The sequence below is a fragment of the Chamaea fasciata genome, unplaced genomic scaffold (assembly GCF_029207755.1).
Source record: "Chamaea fasciata isolate MVZ Bird 193981 ecotype frontalis unplaced genomic scaffold, bChaFas1.0.hap1 SCAF_7, whole genome shotgun sequence".
Taxonomy (NCBI): Eukaryota; Metazoa; Chordata; class Aves; order Passeriformes; family Sylviidae; genus Chamaea; species Chamaea fasciata.
In genome coordinates, this window is record NW_027094092.1 from 49,557,202 (window position 1) to 49,576,688 (window position 19,487).

Genomic DNA, 19,487 nt, shown 5'->3' on the forward strand with positions numbered 1-19,487 from the left:
CAGAAAAATTGGAAATAGAACTTTACTTCTCAGAGACAATAAGGTCTTTAACTTCTGGCCCTTGGTACTTCACTTTTATTCTGCTTGCCTTTAAGTCTTAAATTAAGACTTTGATAGAAAAAGCAACAAAAAGAAAAACAAATAATTTTCTTTTATCTGCTTCCCCTTTGTGAATGAGTAAGACCAGTTTCGACCTCAACTGATATTTCCTATTAGTGGTAGCACTAATGCTACCGTTTGTGATACGATGAAAATTTGATTTAATTAATTCTATTTCTAGCTATATTATAGTTTCTTTAATTTCTAGCTAAATTATAATAATTATTCAGTATAAAAAAATTAAAACAAACTTTCCAGTAATTTGCAGAAAACTTTTGCAAAGCTCGCCTCTATTACTGTTCTCATATAAGGTGATAGTGAGAAAGGCAAAGGTTTGTCTGGTGTTACAGGATGAACTACTCTGTCTGGAGTCAGAAACTTTGACTTGTGCCATAATTAAAATCCACAATAAACATTAAAGGCAATGAAGAGCTGATTGTTCACTGTTGTTCAATAAGTAAGTGATATTACTCTTACCTCAGTCACTACTAGCCCAGAACTTTCTGCAAAGAAATTTTAGATCCTTAAAAGAAGTTTACCTTTGGTGAAAAAAAAAAGATGAAAAACAAATATAAATAAATACAATGAACTTTTACAAAAGATTAACCATTTGTGAAAATGAACATGTTTTCAAGAAGCACTTGCTAGCATTTCACTACCAGCTCAAATTTCTACCCTTCTTATTTAAAAAAAAAAAAAAATTGTTACCAGATCTGCAATGTATTTATCTTTTTATTGCTTATCTTCTCGGTAACATTTAACAACACATACCCCACACAGAAATACTAGAGGGCTAATCTCTTATGCCAAATGAGAACCCTATATTTCATGCTGGGTAGTAAGCGTTCCTTACTCAAAGGAATACCCACATTTTTTATGGATGAACTATTCATTCACTTGTGTGAATAAAATATTCAAGGATTCTGAATTCATAACCTGTTTCTTTAAGATACTGTGTAATTGTGGATAAAAGATAACATTACAGTGAAAAATACTGCTAATTACAATTTATTATTATCTGTTATTATTTCCATTTATATCTCACTATTTTTAAGTTGCTCATAAAATTTCTCTTCCTATGACTTAGTCCAGATTGTATGATAATAAGTGAATAAATAATGCCAGCACTTTCCTTTCCTGTTTTCTTTTTTTTTTTTTTCTCATGAAACCAGATTTCTAAATGTGAATCGTCACTTTGCATTCCCCACCCGAAAACACAGCTATAATTTTGTAGACATTGCTAAGTATCTGAGGTGAATGTTTGGTAGAATTCTGCTGGTATGTGACAAACAAACAAATAACGTAAACACAATAAATACAAATACAATACATTCTGCAGTATTTACCAGGATTCTGGGAACAATTTTTACTGACCTGAAAAACTGGGTTTTTTTTTTTCTTCTCATTTTGTGTCACACAAAGCATATTCTTTACAATCTGTGAAGCCTCACATTAGGTAGAGTGAAAGTTAAGTAAATTTTAGGAGGATTATTTATTATATTGCAAATCACAGCCTGGCATAGTGCATTTCTTCACTGAAATATGCTTTTAGCACTTTAGAAATCCCTTTGTATGCATCTGAGTCGATTAATTTCTCTGCAACTATACACGCTACTCAATATACTTGTTGTGTGTTTGTAGCCCTCGGTGTGTAATGAGACATTTTTGCTGTTCCTGATAATTCTGTGGATTCCATTGTACCCAGACATATGGTGTCAGTTGTTTGAAGGCTTTAGAACCCCTCAGATTGGCTGTGATGTAAAAATTCAATAATCCCCATAGAAAACATCGGACTTCTCAAACCGGAGTTTAAAATCCACATGCTCGCTTGCAGACTGGGGAGTTTTAAAAAGAAACGGGCCCTGGTAGATAATTTAGCATTAATGGCCCGAGTCAACAAGAAGTGCAAAGCATTCAGCCCCCAGGAAGAGTGATACATAGTCTGAGCTGTGCTTCCACAGGGTATGTGCCAGATAGAAATATGTATAACCATAGTGTGTATTAAATTAGTGTCATTAAAGGAAAAAAATTCTATACTTTAGTAAGGAAGAATGATGATCTGGGTTCTCTCTGTAGTCCTAATCCAAAGCCAGCAGCAGCCAATGGAAAGACCCCACTGGTTTTGACGGGTTTTCTGTTGAGTCAAGCTGAATGGAAGGCAGCTTCAGGGAATTGGAGGGCCTTGGTTTAGCAGATGCTTCCAGCTTTCCTTAAACCCATGCAAGTCACCACAGGTCCTTCACATCCTGTGTGTCTGGAGTGAAATCATGACTCCATTACAGTCAGTAAGAGTCTTACCACTGACTAGGGGTGGATTTAAAATTTTACCCCTGGTATGAACAGACCAGTTTATTTTATTTGGTCTGGATATTAAATATCCCAGACAACGGTGTTCTGCTTGTATGGTCTCAATGGGCCTGTAAGCTGAAGAGTTTGACTATTAAGTGCCTATAGCCCTGTTAGCTGCCTTGTTTAGGGCATAAATACATACTTTTATTCTTAGAACCTTGGTGTAAAACATTTATTATTGTAGCTGTCTAATAAAAAATATTGGTCAAAGGCCAAAATTAAGTGAATAAGGACCATTTTCCCATGCCCTATCATGCCCTCAAACAGTGTTTCACCAAGGCTGCAACAGGATTTGTTAAACATGGCTGACTGAAGATAGTGTTTGAACAAAGCAGAAATTACATTTCCTCCATCCTTCTAACACATTTGTTTTCATGTATTGTGGTAAAGAACGTTTTTTTAGGGAAAAGAGGTACATTAGTCTTCCATATATTTTAATGAACTACAGGGTCTGCACTTGTTTTTCTGCGTTACTTTTATTACTCTTGTGTTTAGGGCAGCAGTGGTCTGGAATCCAGGTTATGAGTAGGTCCCAGAAACACAGAGTTCATCAATTGAACAATGCAGGACAACTTGTGACTTCACTGCTCTTGTATCTTTCAGGAATACCAGAATGGGTGCAGCCCAGCTAGAAATATTTCTCATCTTCATCTCTTTCTGAGAAAACTACTCAAACACCTTGGCTGAGCACTGACGAGACACTGTCCAGCAAAGAGAGGTCAAATATGCAGCATGCAAGGCAAGATCAGTCTGTCTGTACAGCCTACATATGGGTACAAAGAAGGCTAAGGAAACTGGGAAAGCAAAAAACAAGCTGAGTTGCTTAAGGCTAAATGAATCTTTTAGGTTATGCCAGGAATAGTGGCATCCTTGGTGATGAAAAGACACTTCCTTGTAACACCTTTTCACTTGCAGTCCTTCCTAGCATTAATGCCACAGGAATTTCCAAATGAGATATTTGAAAGCTTTTTGTTTTTTAGGTGCTGCTAGACCATTATTAAGAGGAATTACATGTGCTGGAGGATTGAACTCCATTCATGGCTATATGGTTTCTCCCCTCCTGACTAGGTGCAAGATATCCAAATGAATGAGGTCCATCCCGAGTTTCCCAAAACAAAACAAAAGAAAAAAAAAAAAAAGAAAAAAAAAAAAGAAAAAAAAAGTGAATTCTTCCTTCTTTGAGGTTGGCATGGAGGAAGAGGAAATGTGCCTTTTTTGAAGACACTTCATCTCAGATGAAGTTCAAAGGATTAAGAGTATCCAGGTATAGCGCTCAGAAAACCAAAAACCGCTATATTCAAGACAAAATTTTTATCAAAATTTGATTTTACCATCAAATAATTGCTTTCGTATGACCAAAAAAAATTCCCAAAATGTTAATTTTGCTGGAATTATCTAGGTAAGACAAATTTAATTCCATGATCCTCTCAGATACAGAGGCTAAGTTCGCTTGCAAAGTTCAATTTCCCTGTTTCTTGTTCTTTGGAACATCAGAAAACCCAGCAGTAACCTCGCCTCTAGTTGCCAGTATTGCAATCTCTTATGTTTATGTCAATGTTGCTGCTGCCTGGAAGGGAAGAAAACGGAATATTTGACAATGGGAAACTGTGTCTCTAGAGCCCAAAACAACCTGGTTTGGAGATACATTGTTTCCCTCTCACATGTAGGCAATAGACCGCGGCTGATATCAGTGGAGTTGTGCATGATGAGTTTTATTCTGTGGATAGGAAATAGTGGCATTCAGAGTGCCTGTTACTTTTTGCATGCTAATGCCCTGTTTCTCTAACATAGAGGGCTCTATAAGTTGCAGATAAGTGTTTTGTGAATCAAGCCCTAAATCCTCTCTTTATTTTAACTGGAGACTTTAGCCAGTGGACAAGCACCATCAGACATTATTCAAACATTTTACGGCTTGCAAAGAAAGTATTTTATTTTTTTAAGGAACAGTTTAAATAAGAGAAAACAAACAGTTTCGCTGGGAGAGGCCTGGTTATGGATATCTTCTTTCCACTCCAGTGGCTTGATGTGACTGTTAACCAGCATTTGGTTGCTTTATAACTTGTGCAATTAATTTGTCAAAGGTTGTCGGGTTTTTATCCTCCTTAAAAAAAAAAAAAAAAAAAAAAAAAAAAAAAGAAAAAAGAAAAAAAGAAAAGAAAAAAAAGAAAAAAAAAAAGAAAAAAAGGAAAAAGAAAGAAAAAAAAAGAAAAAAGTTAGTTAGTTTACAGTTTATTAACTTAGAGTACAGCTAATAGCTCCCATGGGTCTTTCTACTGAAACAAGGACCAGGATAACTGATTTCTTAAGGCCAATCTGGAAGACTTTAAAATGCATTAATAGCTATCACTGAAACAGCAGGAGGAAGAATAGTCTGTCATTTGGTTTTTTTTCCTTTTTTCTTTCTTCTCTCTGCCTAAACTTTTCCCCCAACTTTATCTATTTATATATTATTGTGTCTTGTTCTTTCTCTCCCTTTTTATCTTATCCTTCTTTTTACAGCTATTAACAGGCTAAGTTTTCAGTGAGTGTAAATAATCAGCAAGGACTCTTTTTTGACTGTTTAGGGAGCTCATTAGCACATAAATAGGAAACAAAGACTGGTTCAGTGAAAAAGTAAAATGATACTTTAAAGTGTGGAAGTCTGGAGTCAAAACATGCCAATTTCAAAGAAGTATAGATCCAGTGCAGAATATCATTCATGATTAACATTTGATATTTAAAAAAAAAATGGAGTTTCTTGATGCATAAATATTTATAAAATCAACATACCCAGGTTAAATAAGGTATGTAAGTAAGTGTGTAGTTTACATGTCTTTGAAGAAGGCAACCATTTATTACACGGGATTATCAGAAGAAAAGGGATTTCCCTTCTTCACAGCTTTGGCATGACTTCTCCAATCATATCTTTCCATCCTAATCCTCCGTTTTATGGCCAAAAGAGGGATGCATGAATGAAGGCTGAGCAGAAGTGCTTACTCAGTGTGACTGAAATAGTGTCTGGGATATCTGCTGAAGACTATGACAAAAACCTTTTGCTTACTTTTATTCCCTTGTCATAGTTGCTATAGTGAATAATGGAAGAAATTTGATTTTCTATGGAAGGACTTTTGGCAGTTTAAACAGCTGGGATATTTGTTATCCAGGTACTAACACTGCAGTACTCAGTGCCAAACATTGTGAGGAAGTGATAATATGAGACCACATTTTCAGGAATAAGAATGTAGATATAAACAGGGAAATTATAGTATTTTGGATATTCTCATTTCTTCTATGACTTGAAGCTGTGATGTTAGGCAGTCTGAAGCATCAGCCATCCAGCTGAGATGCTGGGTGAATTTTAATCTCTTCTAGTCTTTCTTTCCTGGATAGTGGAGTCATGCACTTGTTACGTCTTGGTTTTCATGGGTTTGGTGCACTGCCTGATCAGAGAAGGAACCTTTACTATGCTAGGTGCTATACAAATAAAAAAACCCGCAAGAATAGTCCTTTTTCTGAATGATTTTGTAATTAAAACACTCCTATTTCTATTATCCGAAATAAGGAAGAAATTGGGTGGGGATGAGAAGGGATGCTCCTCTGATATCTAATGGGAAGACGCAATAAATCAGAAATAGTGGCTTTGAGACCTGCAAAGATCAAGTAAGTTCAACTTAGATGTTTCAATATTGTTCTTCCCACTACTTTGCAGGGGGTTTTTGGTCAGATACAGCATTGCACACATGTGGGAAGTGAACTGAAACAGTTACTTAATCACTCTGCCTCTGCCCTTCAAGACTGGGAATTGGTGTTTGTCATAGCATACTTAGGATAGTCCATGATATTATTAACCAGAATGCTGAGGATGAAGGAAAGATCTAGCTACCTGCAGCAGAGGTAGATTTTAATAAAACAAGCAATTAAGTAAGAGCACAGAACTACTTCTTAAGAGTAATTTCTGAAAATGTTACCTGGGAAATAGATTACATATGCAGAGTTCAGTTATTGGCATCATTAGGTGCCAGAAATCAGCATAATTCCTTCAAAGTTGGTTTTATCGTATTTACAGTAGTTTACTGTGGTCTGTATTTGCTTAGCTGAAAAACTTTGCAGTCATATATTTTTATTAAAAATATATGTTTCCAGAAGTTTATTTCAAACCTATTCAATGCTTTACTAGAAATGCTTTATTTTCAGTCCTGAATAGAGGTCATACCATTGTCTTCTCTTCTCAACAATATCTGGTTTTATCCTTTATTGATTCACAAATATATACTGAAGGACCCAATGCTATCAGACAGACAAGTTACGGCATAATGCTATTTGCCTGGAATGAGTTTTGCATATAGTTCTGTAGTGTGCTAAAAAGAAATTCACCTCTATGAGAAAATCAAAAAGCTTAAAAAAATGCCCAGTGGATTTATTGGGAAAATACACGTCATTTTCTACTACCATTTCTTTTTGACACTCAGCTGTTGATGTTCAAGCACTCCTCTAGTAAAAGTGACTACAGTCTATGACAGATAGTATGGTAATGAAATGGCATACTTTTCTGTTACACTGAAATTTCAACAAGGGTGGAATTTTGCCTCAAAAAGAGGGCAGTGATCTTCTCACAAACACTGTCCTTTGTCCTGAGGCACACAAAATCCCTAAATCCCTAAAATATTTTATCTAAAGATAATTTTGCACCAGCCCAGGCATGAAAAAGAAAAGTATATCAGATGCAGCTGGAAAGGTCCTGTTGCTCAGGGAGAAGGTAAATTAAAGGTTTCTATCTTATCTGTATTTCAATTACTATTTTATTTTTGGTCCCTGACAGTGCAGACAGTTGAAGTCTTGGGAAGTGGAAACACTCACAGGTGTAAGAAAAAAGAATCTTTAATGGTGGAGATGTATATATTTGAACTATGTGGCTTTTCATGCAGGGTATACATGACATTTAAATAAAAATGTGGACTCTTTTGGGGGGCCTCTCTGTTTGAAGTCACTTGAAGATTTCCTTTATTCTATTTTTTTTTCCCTTAGAAATAATGACCTAGTTTAGGAGTCTGCAGCTCTGTATGACTCATTCTAGGGGTCAGCCTTAATTAAACCAGTTGTGCAAGGACCCAAACAGTTAATCACAAAGACACTGGTCTGACTTTGTTCGGTGTCCATGGTGCGTATTTGTATGCAGTTTTCTGAGAACTGGAATGTAAAGTCTTGGGATATATACCTTTCAGGTCTTGGACACCTGGGTCTGTGGAAAAAGACCAGAGAAGACTTCCACCTCCTCTGTCTAGCTGTTCAATGATGGTGTAAGTTTAATTCTTGTTGAAGGTGTTACCATTTAATCAAATGCCTTTGGCACTGTTTTGTTTTGGTTTTTTTGGTTTTTTGGTAAAGGCCTTCCCAAAGACATCAAAGACTAAATTCTCTGAAATAACACCAATCTCTGATAGTATCAAGAGTGCAAAAATGGTCATTTGAAGAGGCCAATGCTGCTGAGTGTGCAAAGAGCTAAAGTTGGTCTTCAGTTACACATGACTATTTTTTTGTGAATAGACAACCTTACAGGTATTGTCCGGAACTGATTTATTGATATATTCTGGTGTCATAGCTAGTAACAGCCATAAACCCAGTTGCATGGGCCAGGATATGCAAGTGAATCTTTTTCTTCAAAAGGATCCTATCCCAACAGGAGGATGACAAAACATCCATCCTTTGCCTGTATTTCAATTGTGAACACCATGATGGACAAGATTATTTACTTTTATTATTATCAGGAGGCTCTGGGGACTGAGAGAGACTGGTGGTGGGAGAAGCACTGTGTCACATGAGCTAACAACATCCAGGCACTGGAGTTTAAGTCCCTCCTGGAGAAATGCTCATTAGCCCAAAATACCACTGCCTTGGAAAGACAGGAAAGTCCTTCACGTTAGTACAGGAAGAAGGTAGGTGAGTTGGAGATCACCTTTAAGGTTTCAGAAATGCTAAGAAAGACTGTTAAAATCCTGTAGTAGATTCTGGGTAAATGTAAACCTGAACTGGGCTGCAATTGCTAGAACTAGTTTCTAGTTGGAGCTTTACTGCAGACAACTCTGGTCGTCTCTGTTGTCTCCCAGATAAATGTTCTGAAAACAATCCTGCTGACTGAGATTTCAGTACCTTCTGATTTTAGCTGCAACAATGCTATTTTAAAGCAGAGGGTTAACATCACTGAAAACCAGTGAGAGAAAGAGGCTAGAGAAGGTGAGAGGAGGTGAGAGAAAAAGGCTGGAGAAAAATTATAATCGTGAGAAAATGTCAAACACCAAAACGCTTGCAAGTCTCATCGTTTTCACTTGCTTAAAAAAGTTAGATGTGAAAAGATCCAAACCTTTTTAAACAGGATGATTTAGTGAGTAACTGTCTTATTTCCTGTGTACACATGCATACACACACATTAATACTCTGCATTTATACAAATATGGAATACTTGTATATTTTTACCTATGTTTATCAATAAGAATCCATGCACATGCAAAGTCATTTGCTGCTTTCTCATTTGGGAAAGGAAGACTGAGAAGAATTTTCTGTCTTCTACATTTTCTCTTGAAAATATTTTCTTGTGTCTGTCTCAGATTCACACACAAATATTCACTAAGGCAATTTCCAGTCAACACAAGATGTGAAGAGTTCCATGACTTGTTGCATTCTGTGTTTCATTATCTTTAGTAATATGTGTGTCTCCTCTTTGGTATCCCAGAAAGGCATCAGGGTTTTCATGTGACACAGTTAAAATTCACAGTGTGTTCTCAGAAAGTGTACCAGGCAAATATTTTAGGGTCTGGTGGCATCCTATGGAGAAAGACCTGCAAAAATCACCAGGATAGAATGATGAATGGATTCTGGGTTATATTGGAGTAAAAAAGTATCAGAAAGCTATCTAATACATCTTCTACTGTTTAGTGAACAGGACTCGCATTAGGTAATGGCAGCAGAAAACATTAAAAACAATTGTATATGATATAGTATTCGGTCAGATTCGTTCACAGTGTATAGTCATTTGCAAATGGCATTCTGCTGTTCTTTGTTCTGCAGCAGTGTCTAATATTTCTAAACATTTTTAGGCTCTGTGACACCTTAATGGTATACAATAACAGTATGCCTCCCTCTTAGAAAAATGGATACTCTCATTTTTCTAAACATTGTGCCTTTACCTTTAACCATTTCCATTTAAATGCAAATTTCAATCATGTCCACCTCTCTGTATTCCAACAGAAACCTGGGGAAAAGACTATACCTTAAATCCTCATTTCTCCATAAAAGGAGCTATTTCCTTCAGGTGTGTCACTCCATGTTATCTATCTTTCTTCTCATTTTACACATCATCATTGTGGCAAGTTTAACTTGAAGAATTCACAAATATAAAACAGTTCTTCTTTTTGTTGAAAACCCTGCTAGTTTTATGTGCTAAAATAAAATGGACACGTTTATTTATATTTATTTCCTATTAAATTTATCTGACATAATTGTCATGGAAATCTCCTATTCACAAGCCCTTGAATTATTCCCAGCATTTGCAGCTGTTTATATACTCAAAAGTTTGTAATTTCCTAAACAACTGCAGACAAATTAAGTTAATTTGTATCATAAACTGGATTAATCTTGCAATTATTGTTCCAGTTTATAGTAAATAATTGAATTTCAGGGTTAAGGATAAAATGCGATGCTATGAAACATATGTGATACTGGTGTCAGTTTCCTGAATGTCTGTTCATTGTAGGCAGCTTAGCAACACATTTGAGCAATTCATTAAGGTGTCTCTGCTTAGTGAGTCTTTAGAGAGAAAGTTACATTTGAATCTGGTGTGTAAAAAACACTCAGAAAACAGCCAACCCAAACAAAACATTTCCCTCCCCTATCGCCCCTCACAAAAAAACCAAATCCCACACCCTTTATCTGTTGTTAGTCCCTCTTGATTTACTTTTGACAAGAGAGGGCACTGTGATAACATTCTAAAGAGTGGACATATTCGTACATTCTTGCCTCTGAGACAGAAAGGAAACCAGGGATTAACCCCTGAACCAATTACTTTGCAATATAGCAACTACTTCAACACAAAATGAGGTGGGGGGAGGTGGGGGGGGGGGCAGGGGTGTTGGGGGAAGGGAAGAGAATTTTTAACTAATTAGTCCAAGTCACAGTGTTCTTTGTGGGAATTACTTAGTTGGAAGAAAAATTCTTGAGAGGACTTACAGAAGAAAGAATACATGATTTGGAGCGTATTTATTAATTCTCACTTTGAATTATTTTTACTGGCTGAAAAATTTAGCTGAAGACACTTAGAGGCTTCAGCCCTTTAAGAGAATGAAACACATTGGAAATACTGTTCAGATAAATTTTTTCAGCAATATTTTTAAACCTATATGAAATTCAGTCATGTGGACCTGTAATTCTCCATTATATTTCTGGTATTGGGGGGTTCTAAGACCATTTTATGTAGGTCTGAAAAATCTTGTGCCTGTCATTTTAAAATTAAACATTAAATGTTCTACCCATGAAATACAAATTTCCTTGTAAATAACATGCTTTCTTTAATAACTGGGTTGAAAGTGATTTTGAGCACCATTTTAAATGTAGATATTAAGTTAAGGGTAGCTCAGCTCTGACACGGCCAGGGTTCAAGGAAGGAGGCAATTTAACGCTTTAAGCACCTGCACTTTGAAAATTACATTATTTTTAAGTGTCACAAGTTGGGTACCTGGAACTGTTAGTTATTTTCAGAAATCTTGCCTATGTCTGTCTTACTGTTGTGATTTTAGGAATTGCATGACTCAAATTTAGTACCCCCCCTCTCTCTGCGCCCAAGAGTCTCTCAAACCAGGCACCACTCACTTCCCTGCCCTCCCCCCTTCTCCTTCCCACTCTGGGGATGGACTTGATACTGGAAGATAAAAGATAAAAAGTACAAGTTTAATTAAGAACAATTTACTGGAAACAGCAATGAGATAAGAAAGCAAACACTAAGAGAAACTATATTAAAAACAAAAGTGTACAAAAAGAGAGAATGATTCACATACAAAAATGTTCATATCAAAGCCTGACCTGACTGCAGCCACATTTTCCCCACTGGAAAAGGAATGCATTTCTTCACAGAAGACAGAAAAAAGAATCCCTTCCTCCCAAACCCTGGTAATGACCTAAGATGGTATGGAATACCATTTGGGTCTTGGCCATGCCCACTCAGCACAGTGCATGGCAGCCCAGAAATGCTGTGCTCAAGAGATCTGACGGGCTCAGCCTGGATACTGTAAATTAACTGTTCTGGGGGGAACTAGGACACTTATGAATGTAAAACTGTATTGGTGGTAGGGGCAGGGTATGTTTATCCTGTCTTACTGCAATATTAGTGCGTTCTTGGCAAGGTATTGTTGATAAGAATAAATGTCATCTGAAGGAAAGAAAAAAATAGAGGATGTTATTAGCATTTTAAATTTTAATAAATATCTTGTGGACTCTTAATTATTTTTTTCCCAAACTACAATAACTACTGCAAACATTCAGAAAAATAAATGTTTTCACAAATATTGCTGTTTATGTGAAATATAAATGCTTAATCCACAATATACGTTTGTATTTCACTGTACATTCAGACATCAGAGAGCAGATTCCTATGATGAGAAGAGACAGACTAATTTGATTATGTAAGCCTTTGGACCTTCGACTTTAGCTCTTCTGGGTTGATATCAATGGCTTGCAAGAGATGTGTGGGAATGATTGTGCTTTGTTAAGGAAATTTTACTTGCTGCTTGTAATAGCTGAGGAAAAATCCCTCTGGTAGGTGGGGGAGTTATGTAATTACCTTGGTTTTCTTGTTTATATTTGTTCATGTAAACTTGTTTATATTTGCTCATACCAGGAGTCTTGTAAATATGGAAGATGTCCTTTCCATTTCATAACAAAAACTCTGATGTTCTTTCCCTTAAATATTCTTTTTCTCCTAAATGTGAATACTCCTTCTCCTATAGGAAAGCTATGGGAAAATGAAATAGAAAGAAATGCTCTAAAAGGTTCAACTTTCTGACTTCAGTTGAACAAACAGGACTATTTTTTTTCTGCTTTATAATTATGCTTGTTTCTTTCTAATTCATGTAGGATGGAGCAGATGACTAAATGACACTAGGTGGTTAGAAGAGACTGCTATTTCTCACAGAAGTGTGAAAACATCATTTGAATCTACTTCTCCCTTCTATTTTGTTCTTCTGGTTTTGAGTTTGAAGGATATATTAGCTAATGGGTAGTTCCCTGCTCTCAGTCTTGATCCAGAAAAAGACAGAGAAAACTGACAGTGCTTGAAGATCAGCTATCATTAAGTCAAGCTTTGACATATGTGGCTAATTGAAGGAATACCAGGTACAACAGGAAATGAAGAATAATGGCTAATACTTACTTAGAATAGACTTGTTTAGCCTTAAATCCAATAAAAGTGTGAGAGTGCTTAGATAAACTTAACAGAGTTAAGATCTTACAGACTCTTCATGCACTGATTACTTTTAAAAACTCTATATCCCAGATGGTAATTCTCTGACAAATGTTATTTTTTTTTTCTAAGTGACAACTGATAGACCTTGTTAACAAAATTGTAATCCTTTTCTTTATTCTGATGCAAAATCTTGTTTCTTGCATACTTTTTGTTTATTTTTCAATTTTTGCTTCCATTGACTTACTTGAAAGGTAGACAACTGCAGATTTGGACCTGGGTGTTTCAATAGTTCGTGTTTCCACATGGGCCACTGTAAAAACAGGATGGAGTCATGGAGAGCTGAATTATTGCAAAGCTGAAGCAGAAAAGGGAAGGCTTTATAGATCCAGACTTTGCTGATGTCTCCTCTGTGCTTTCATCTCTCCAACAGTCATTGCACAGGTGTGCACGACAGCTGAACCTGTATTGCCAAAGTGGAAAGTGCACACTTTAGCTTCTGGGACCCTATCAGGGTTGCACAAAAACAAAGGGGCTTATGGATCACTGTAAAATCCAAAGGTGTGCCATTCAACTTGGAATTTGGTCTGATAATTGCTATTTGCACAACTTTCAGGATAAGTGTATTTAAGTGAATAAAACATAATTTTTAAAGATTCTTATCAAGAATGAGCAGAAACTTCAGGAAACATTTTGGCACCTAATTTGAAATACAGTGTAGAAAATGCATCAGGGTATATTTATGGCTTATATGAAATAGGCCTATTTTCTTCAGGCAAATACGTAGGGATTCATTCTCTTCTTCTGCCTACCCCTATGGAATGATAATGATGCATGGAGCAGTTTGTGTGTGTATGTAGGTGTGAGTGGGGGGGGTGAGGGTATTTAAGCAAGCAGCCTCTCTATTGCATATTTATATTGAGAGCATGCATATATTTCTAGCACAAAAAAAAAAAAAAAAAAAAGAAAAAAGAAGAAAAAACCCCACCAAACTAAACAAAAAAACCCAAAAAACCCTTTGCAAGCCCTAGGCTTATATTCATCTGCGGCATGTGGTTGACTGGCAGGCTGAATTTTGTCATGAATAATGTTTAAAAGGCACTGGCTTTCTTCCATAAGCAGTACATAACTTTCTGATCCACATCTAAGGAGGCAAGTATGTAAACTAGACACTTAGAACCTGATCATCTCTGTATAGTTATTTTCCTGCTTCCTATTTTCAGTTGTCTTTGTCTAAAAATGGGTCAAAGTTAGGAGTTACCTATGAGGATGCTATAACGTTGATGAGTTTTGGTTTACTGTTTGCTGTAGTGGGTAGAAGAAGGCAAACCATGGGTGCAAGTTGAGCAGGCAGGTCGGCAGCTACCTAAACTGACACAGACAGTGAGGCTCCAAGAGTTTTTTCCAATGGAGACATTGCACCAGACAGTTCTGTTGTACAATATGTCACACACAAGAGGCTATCACAGCTTCTTATGATGTCTTGTACATCATAGAACAGAATTTGACTTTTCAAAATTAACCTGTTTTAAGATCATAAATTGTGCCAACCATTCATCTGCATGGGGGAATCACATCTGAAAATTAAATCCTGAAGTGTGATCCATCTGTTTACTCTGTCAGGCTCAGCCCCAGGAACTCCTAAGCAGTTGTTGTTGTTGCTGCTTTTTAACAGGGTCGGACAGTAATGCACAGTCCTCCAGATGTGTCCTGATCTTGTCTTGAGATTCACACACTTGACCTCAGGTTGACATTGAAAGCCCATCTGAGGCCCAACAGAATTTCAGTGCCCTTCATAAAGAGGAGAAAAAACTTCTGAAACTGAAGTGCTGGAAAATGTTCAGTAACCAGTGGATGGCTCTGATATAAACCCTAGTAACCTAGTGAGAGTGGAGAGAAAAAGGAGAGAGTTTTTCTGACTTCCAGTGTAGCACAGTACTTGCTCTTGCCTCTTGAAGTCTGGTTATTGAATGCTGAATCATGTGACAAGGAGGCCTGTGTGGAAGCATATCAGAAATATAAAGAAAGATCATTTTCTTTCCCCAAAAGTTTGGCAATTATTAACTCAATAAAAAGTAGACCTTTTTTATTTTTGCCATCATCTACGGGTAGGAGTGAGAGGCAGATAATTCACTGTCAGAAGATTTCTAATTTTAACTAGTGTGGGTATTTCTCAGACAAGTGAGGAAAGGTAGTGAAACTGTGCATTGATACAACTCAGACAATGAGCCTCTGGACCTACTGTAAGGGCTGATAATACAGACCAATGTCATTCAATGTCTGAGTCATTTCAAACAACCATATTTAATGAGATCTGAGTCTACACTGCCCTGAGCAGAACATTAATATAACACGAGGCACTGAACCACTCTAACGTCCCATTCACTTTATACAAAGCAATGCGAGGGTGACTCCAAATGACAAGTTGGCACTATGATTCCTCTTCTGCTCCTCAGAAATAACAGGTGCTGTGCTGAGAAGCAACCAGCTTTACCTTTCGGAAACCTGAATCTTGTTTCCTTACTGGCTGCAGTGGACTTCTAGGGATAGTTTTGTAAACCATCCAAATAAACCTCATTTTTATTTGAAATACGGGCAGAGCAAATAGAAGGGGAAATATTTTGCACTAGAATATTTCTGATAGCTGCAACTTTAAGAAGAAAGTTGACATGAAGGTCTGCCTTCATCATTAAAGAACTGCATGGTACAAGCTGCCCTGCTATAACCACAGCTGTCATGAGAAAAGGAAATAGATTTTTAGGGTCCAGATAGGATTTCTCCTTGGAAATGTCAGGAGTGATTGATGTAAGACACAAGTAAAAATCTACTCACTAAACGTGTGTTGTCTACACTTTGAATCCTGCTTCCCCCCACCCGATATGGTGTTGTCATGATTTTAGCAAGTCACAGGAAGAGTTAAGCTGTGCTTTCTGAATAAATTAGTACAGTCACAAAATGACACTTCTCTGACCTTTGCAAAAGGTGGAGAGTATAACGGTAAGACATACAGGGCTGTTAAACAATGTCGATTTTTTTTTTAACCATTCTGACAAAAGGTGCAAGCTCTTTAAAACAGTTTCCTAATGCACTTCAGCAAGAGAGCTAACTGACTGTCATAAGCTGACATGCGTAACACAGAGATCCTGCTACACATTTTGATGCAAAGGAACACCCTGTTAGTTGAAAATCATTGCTAACTGGATTCAGATGTTAAAGATGAAGTACATGGAACACAGTACATTTGGTAAAGCTTAAAGAGGCTTTTAAAAAAAAGAACATAAATCTTTAGCTGTGGCCTTTTATCAGCTCTTAGTTTGTCATAGTACTTTAATTACCGACACTGTAAAAATTTTAATCCAAATGTTTGGGGAGATGATGCCTGTTTTTTACTCCTTCTCTTGAAAAATAGTTTAAAAAAGTTATCATGCCTGCATGCACATGGAAGTTTTAAAAGCTTGCAATGGGCCATTTCAAAATTCTCTTAGCTCCAGGTTGTGCACATATTCAGAAAGTTTTATCTGTGTTGACTTTGGAGGTTAGATGTTCAAACCTTAAAACTTACATAAATTTCTTTGGGGGACTCCAGTTTGATGGGACTTGAGTTTCAGAGGCTTCTGCTCAGCATTTCTGTAAGTTGCATTTTAATTGTTTCAAGAGGGGTATTCAAATATATAAGTATGTGATTTGGGATGTTAGAAAACAAAGAGCAAACCTGATCTTTTATATGGTGAAAGACTGGGTTTTTTATGGTGAGAGACTGCCTTTTTTTTTTTTTTTTTTTTTTTTGAGGTTGTTGCCCTTTTAATCACCTTATTTTCAGGACTTACATGTGTGACTGCTGAGACATATACAAAATATGATCAAATTGGTACATGAAGCTGAGGGAAGCAATAAGGTATTCTCAGTACTGCATGACTGCAGTTAAGTCATTTTGAAATCAATAATCCCCTCGCAATTCACTGTGCCACTTGACTGGACATACAGATGCAGATGCCCTTGTAAATGAATTTACATCTCACTGTGCTTGTAGCCATATAATCTTTCTTCCCTTCTCAAGTCTGTCCCATTTTTCCTTGCTTCCGTTATGCATATGAAACTCAAATTAAGATTGCATGTAAAGTTGACTAGCTATTCCAGGTTATTTATTGGAAATGAAACTATATAAGCATACAATATATGGTTTGTTTAAAATTGATTTACCTAACTCTTTCCACAGTCCCAGGCAAACCCAATTGTTATACAGCAGAGAATTGTATTTGGGGGGAGGGGGAAGAAACAGAAGAAAAAGAAAGTATCAATAGATAATTTGCAGGTAGTTTATGGGGGACTTCAATCTGGTAATAAAGAGGGTAAATCAACAAATAGAAAAATTACATATGACACTAAATTTAAAATTCTTATTAGTTACAATAAGTAAAGTTTTTAGCATGCAAATTATGTGTATTTCAAATGCTATCTCAAAATTGCTTGGACACAAGCTTAGATTGAAGTCCAGGAGATGGGTCATCTCTAGGGAATGCCTTGTTCTCTCGGGAATGTAAGGTTCTTGTTAGCTCCTTTTATTGGTCCAGACATGCCTACTCCCCCTGGACTGTCTGCCTGTCTCTACCTGCCTGCCTAGGTGGTGACATCAGGGCACTCTGAATTAGACAGAAAGAAATTTGTGGTGTAAGAGATTCAGCTGTGTCAGAGTCACAGGCTGCAAGGGAAGATGGCATACAGTGCACCTGAGATTCATCTGTGTTACAGAAACTTGGCCCTGTGATCTGTGCAGTGGAGGAGTGAAACATGAGCTACAAAGAATGGCATGGATTAGCAAGCTTCCTAAATTGATTTTTAGGGCTGTGATATCACCAAACATCATCACTGATGGTTATTGCAACACCATGAAGGAATCCAGGCTCTGAGAAACCAGACATGATATTTGATGGTGGCATCCCTGCCTTTGGTGGAAGTAGATAATCTTTAAGGTCCCTTCCAAACCAAGCCACTCTATCCCTCTATGATTCTTTCTATGACCTGGCCAGAAGTCTCTAGGGTTTTGGCTATCATGAGCTGCAGGTCTGTAAGTTCTACCCCTTCACAAGGAATGACATCTAAAGCAGGAGGACTGTAGCATGGTAGGTTCCTGAATTGAAGTCTGAGAACTTGCCTTTTCCTGACAGCCTTTAGGAACTGGAATACAGGAGAAATTATCTCTTTCAACCATCAGTGTGGGTTGCTTTAGAGGAGAAAGTAGAACAGGGCAGCTGAGGAATAATCAATCCAAATGAAATGCCATCCTTAGTCTCAACAGAGACTGGTTTTGATTCTGAATTATGCCTTACTCTTCACGTATTTCTTTTATATAAGTATGTATGCATATGTACATATGCACGTATGTGTTCAAAATACACATACACACACACATGCAATAATATTTCTCAATGTATTTTTTCACTTCAGAAATTCCTAGTTTTTTTGAATTCTGCATAGCTGCTGGACCACAGTGACCTTGTGGTAACCACTTCCCCAGGCTAAGAGTATGCCGTGTTCACAACCTATCATTTTTGCTGAATGGTCACTGTGTTCTTTTTCATTGTTAGGAATTATATTCTTAACTTAAGATTGGGATAATATCCACATGATACTCACGGAAACTAAGCTGTAGAATAGACACATAACTGGCACAGATAGAAAGAGGAGTAGGAAGGAAAAATCTCTATGGTTCATCACATCTAACATTAAATAGGTTTCTCTTGGGCTCATATATGCTAAAAGTGCAGAAGGTTTGAGTTTCTACATTTACTTTAGGCAGTTGTTTTTTGAGGAGGTGGAAAAAGCAGACCTCAGAAGGCCTGTGCAATACTCTGTACACTTGCCTGTTGTGAATGTGGATGTTTGAGCCAAAGGTGCATTTATTTTATTGTTAGATGCTATTTCCATTCTCTGTAGAAACAATAGTTTCTTATTACTCTAAGTTGGCATGACATAGTGTGAAAAATCAGATGCTGCTTCATGCAGACTGAGAAAGTCACACACATTTTCACTCTGTTTGAAATCTTTCATAACAGCTTCAGTTTAGAGAGGGTTCTACCTTCTTCTTGTTTTCTATTGCATTAAAAATGCCTCTTTCATTATTTATTTGACAATAGGAAATGAAACCTATGGCCTATATTGGTAAGTCACAGGGTTTTGTCAGTCTCCAGAGATTTACCTGTTCACCTCATAATCATCAATAAATCCCTCAATGTTGAGTTGGGACATCTTCATGTTGCTTAGAAAAAAAAAAAAAAATCCCTAGTCATTACCACAAATCCTATTATCCCATCCCAAACCTTGAAAATTTTTTTACTGTCATACACTAATAAAAATCAAGGTGAGTTGGATGGGGTTTTGAGCAAGCTGGTTTAGTGGGAGGTGTCCCTGTCCATGTGGGGGGGGTAGGGGTAGGAACTAGATGATCTTTAAGGCTCCTTCCAGCCCAAACCATTCAATGACTCTATGATACTATAATATTCTATTCTATGAGTTGTTCTGTTTGGCTGTTATGTCTAATTTAACATTTGTGCTATGTCTGGTTGCATAGGCATTGCTGAGCCTGGCATGGTGCAAGAAATCCCACATTCTGCCGAAC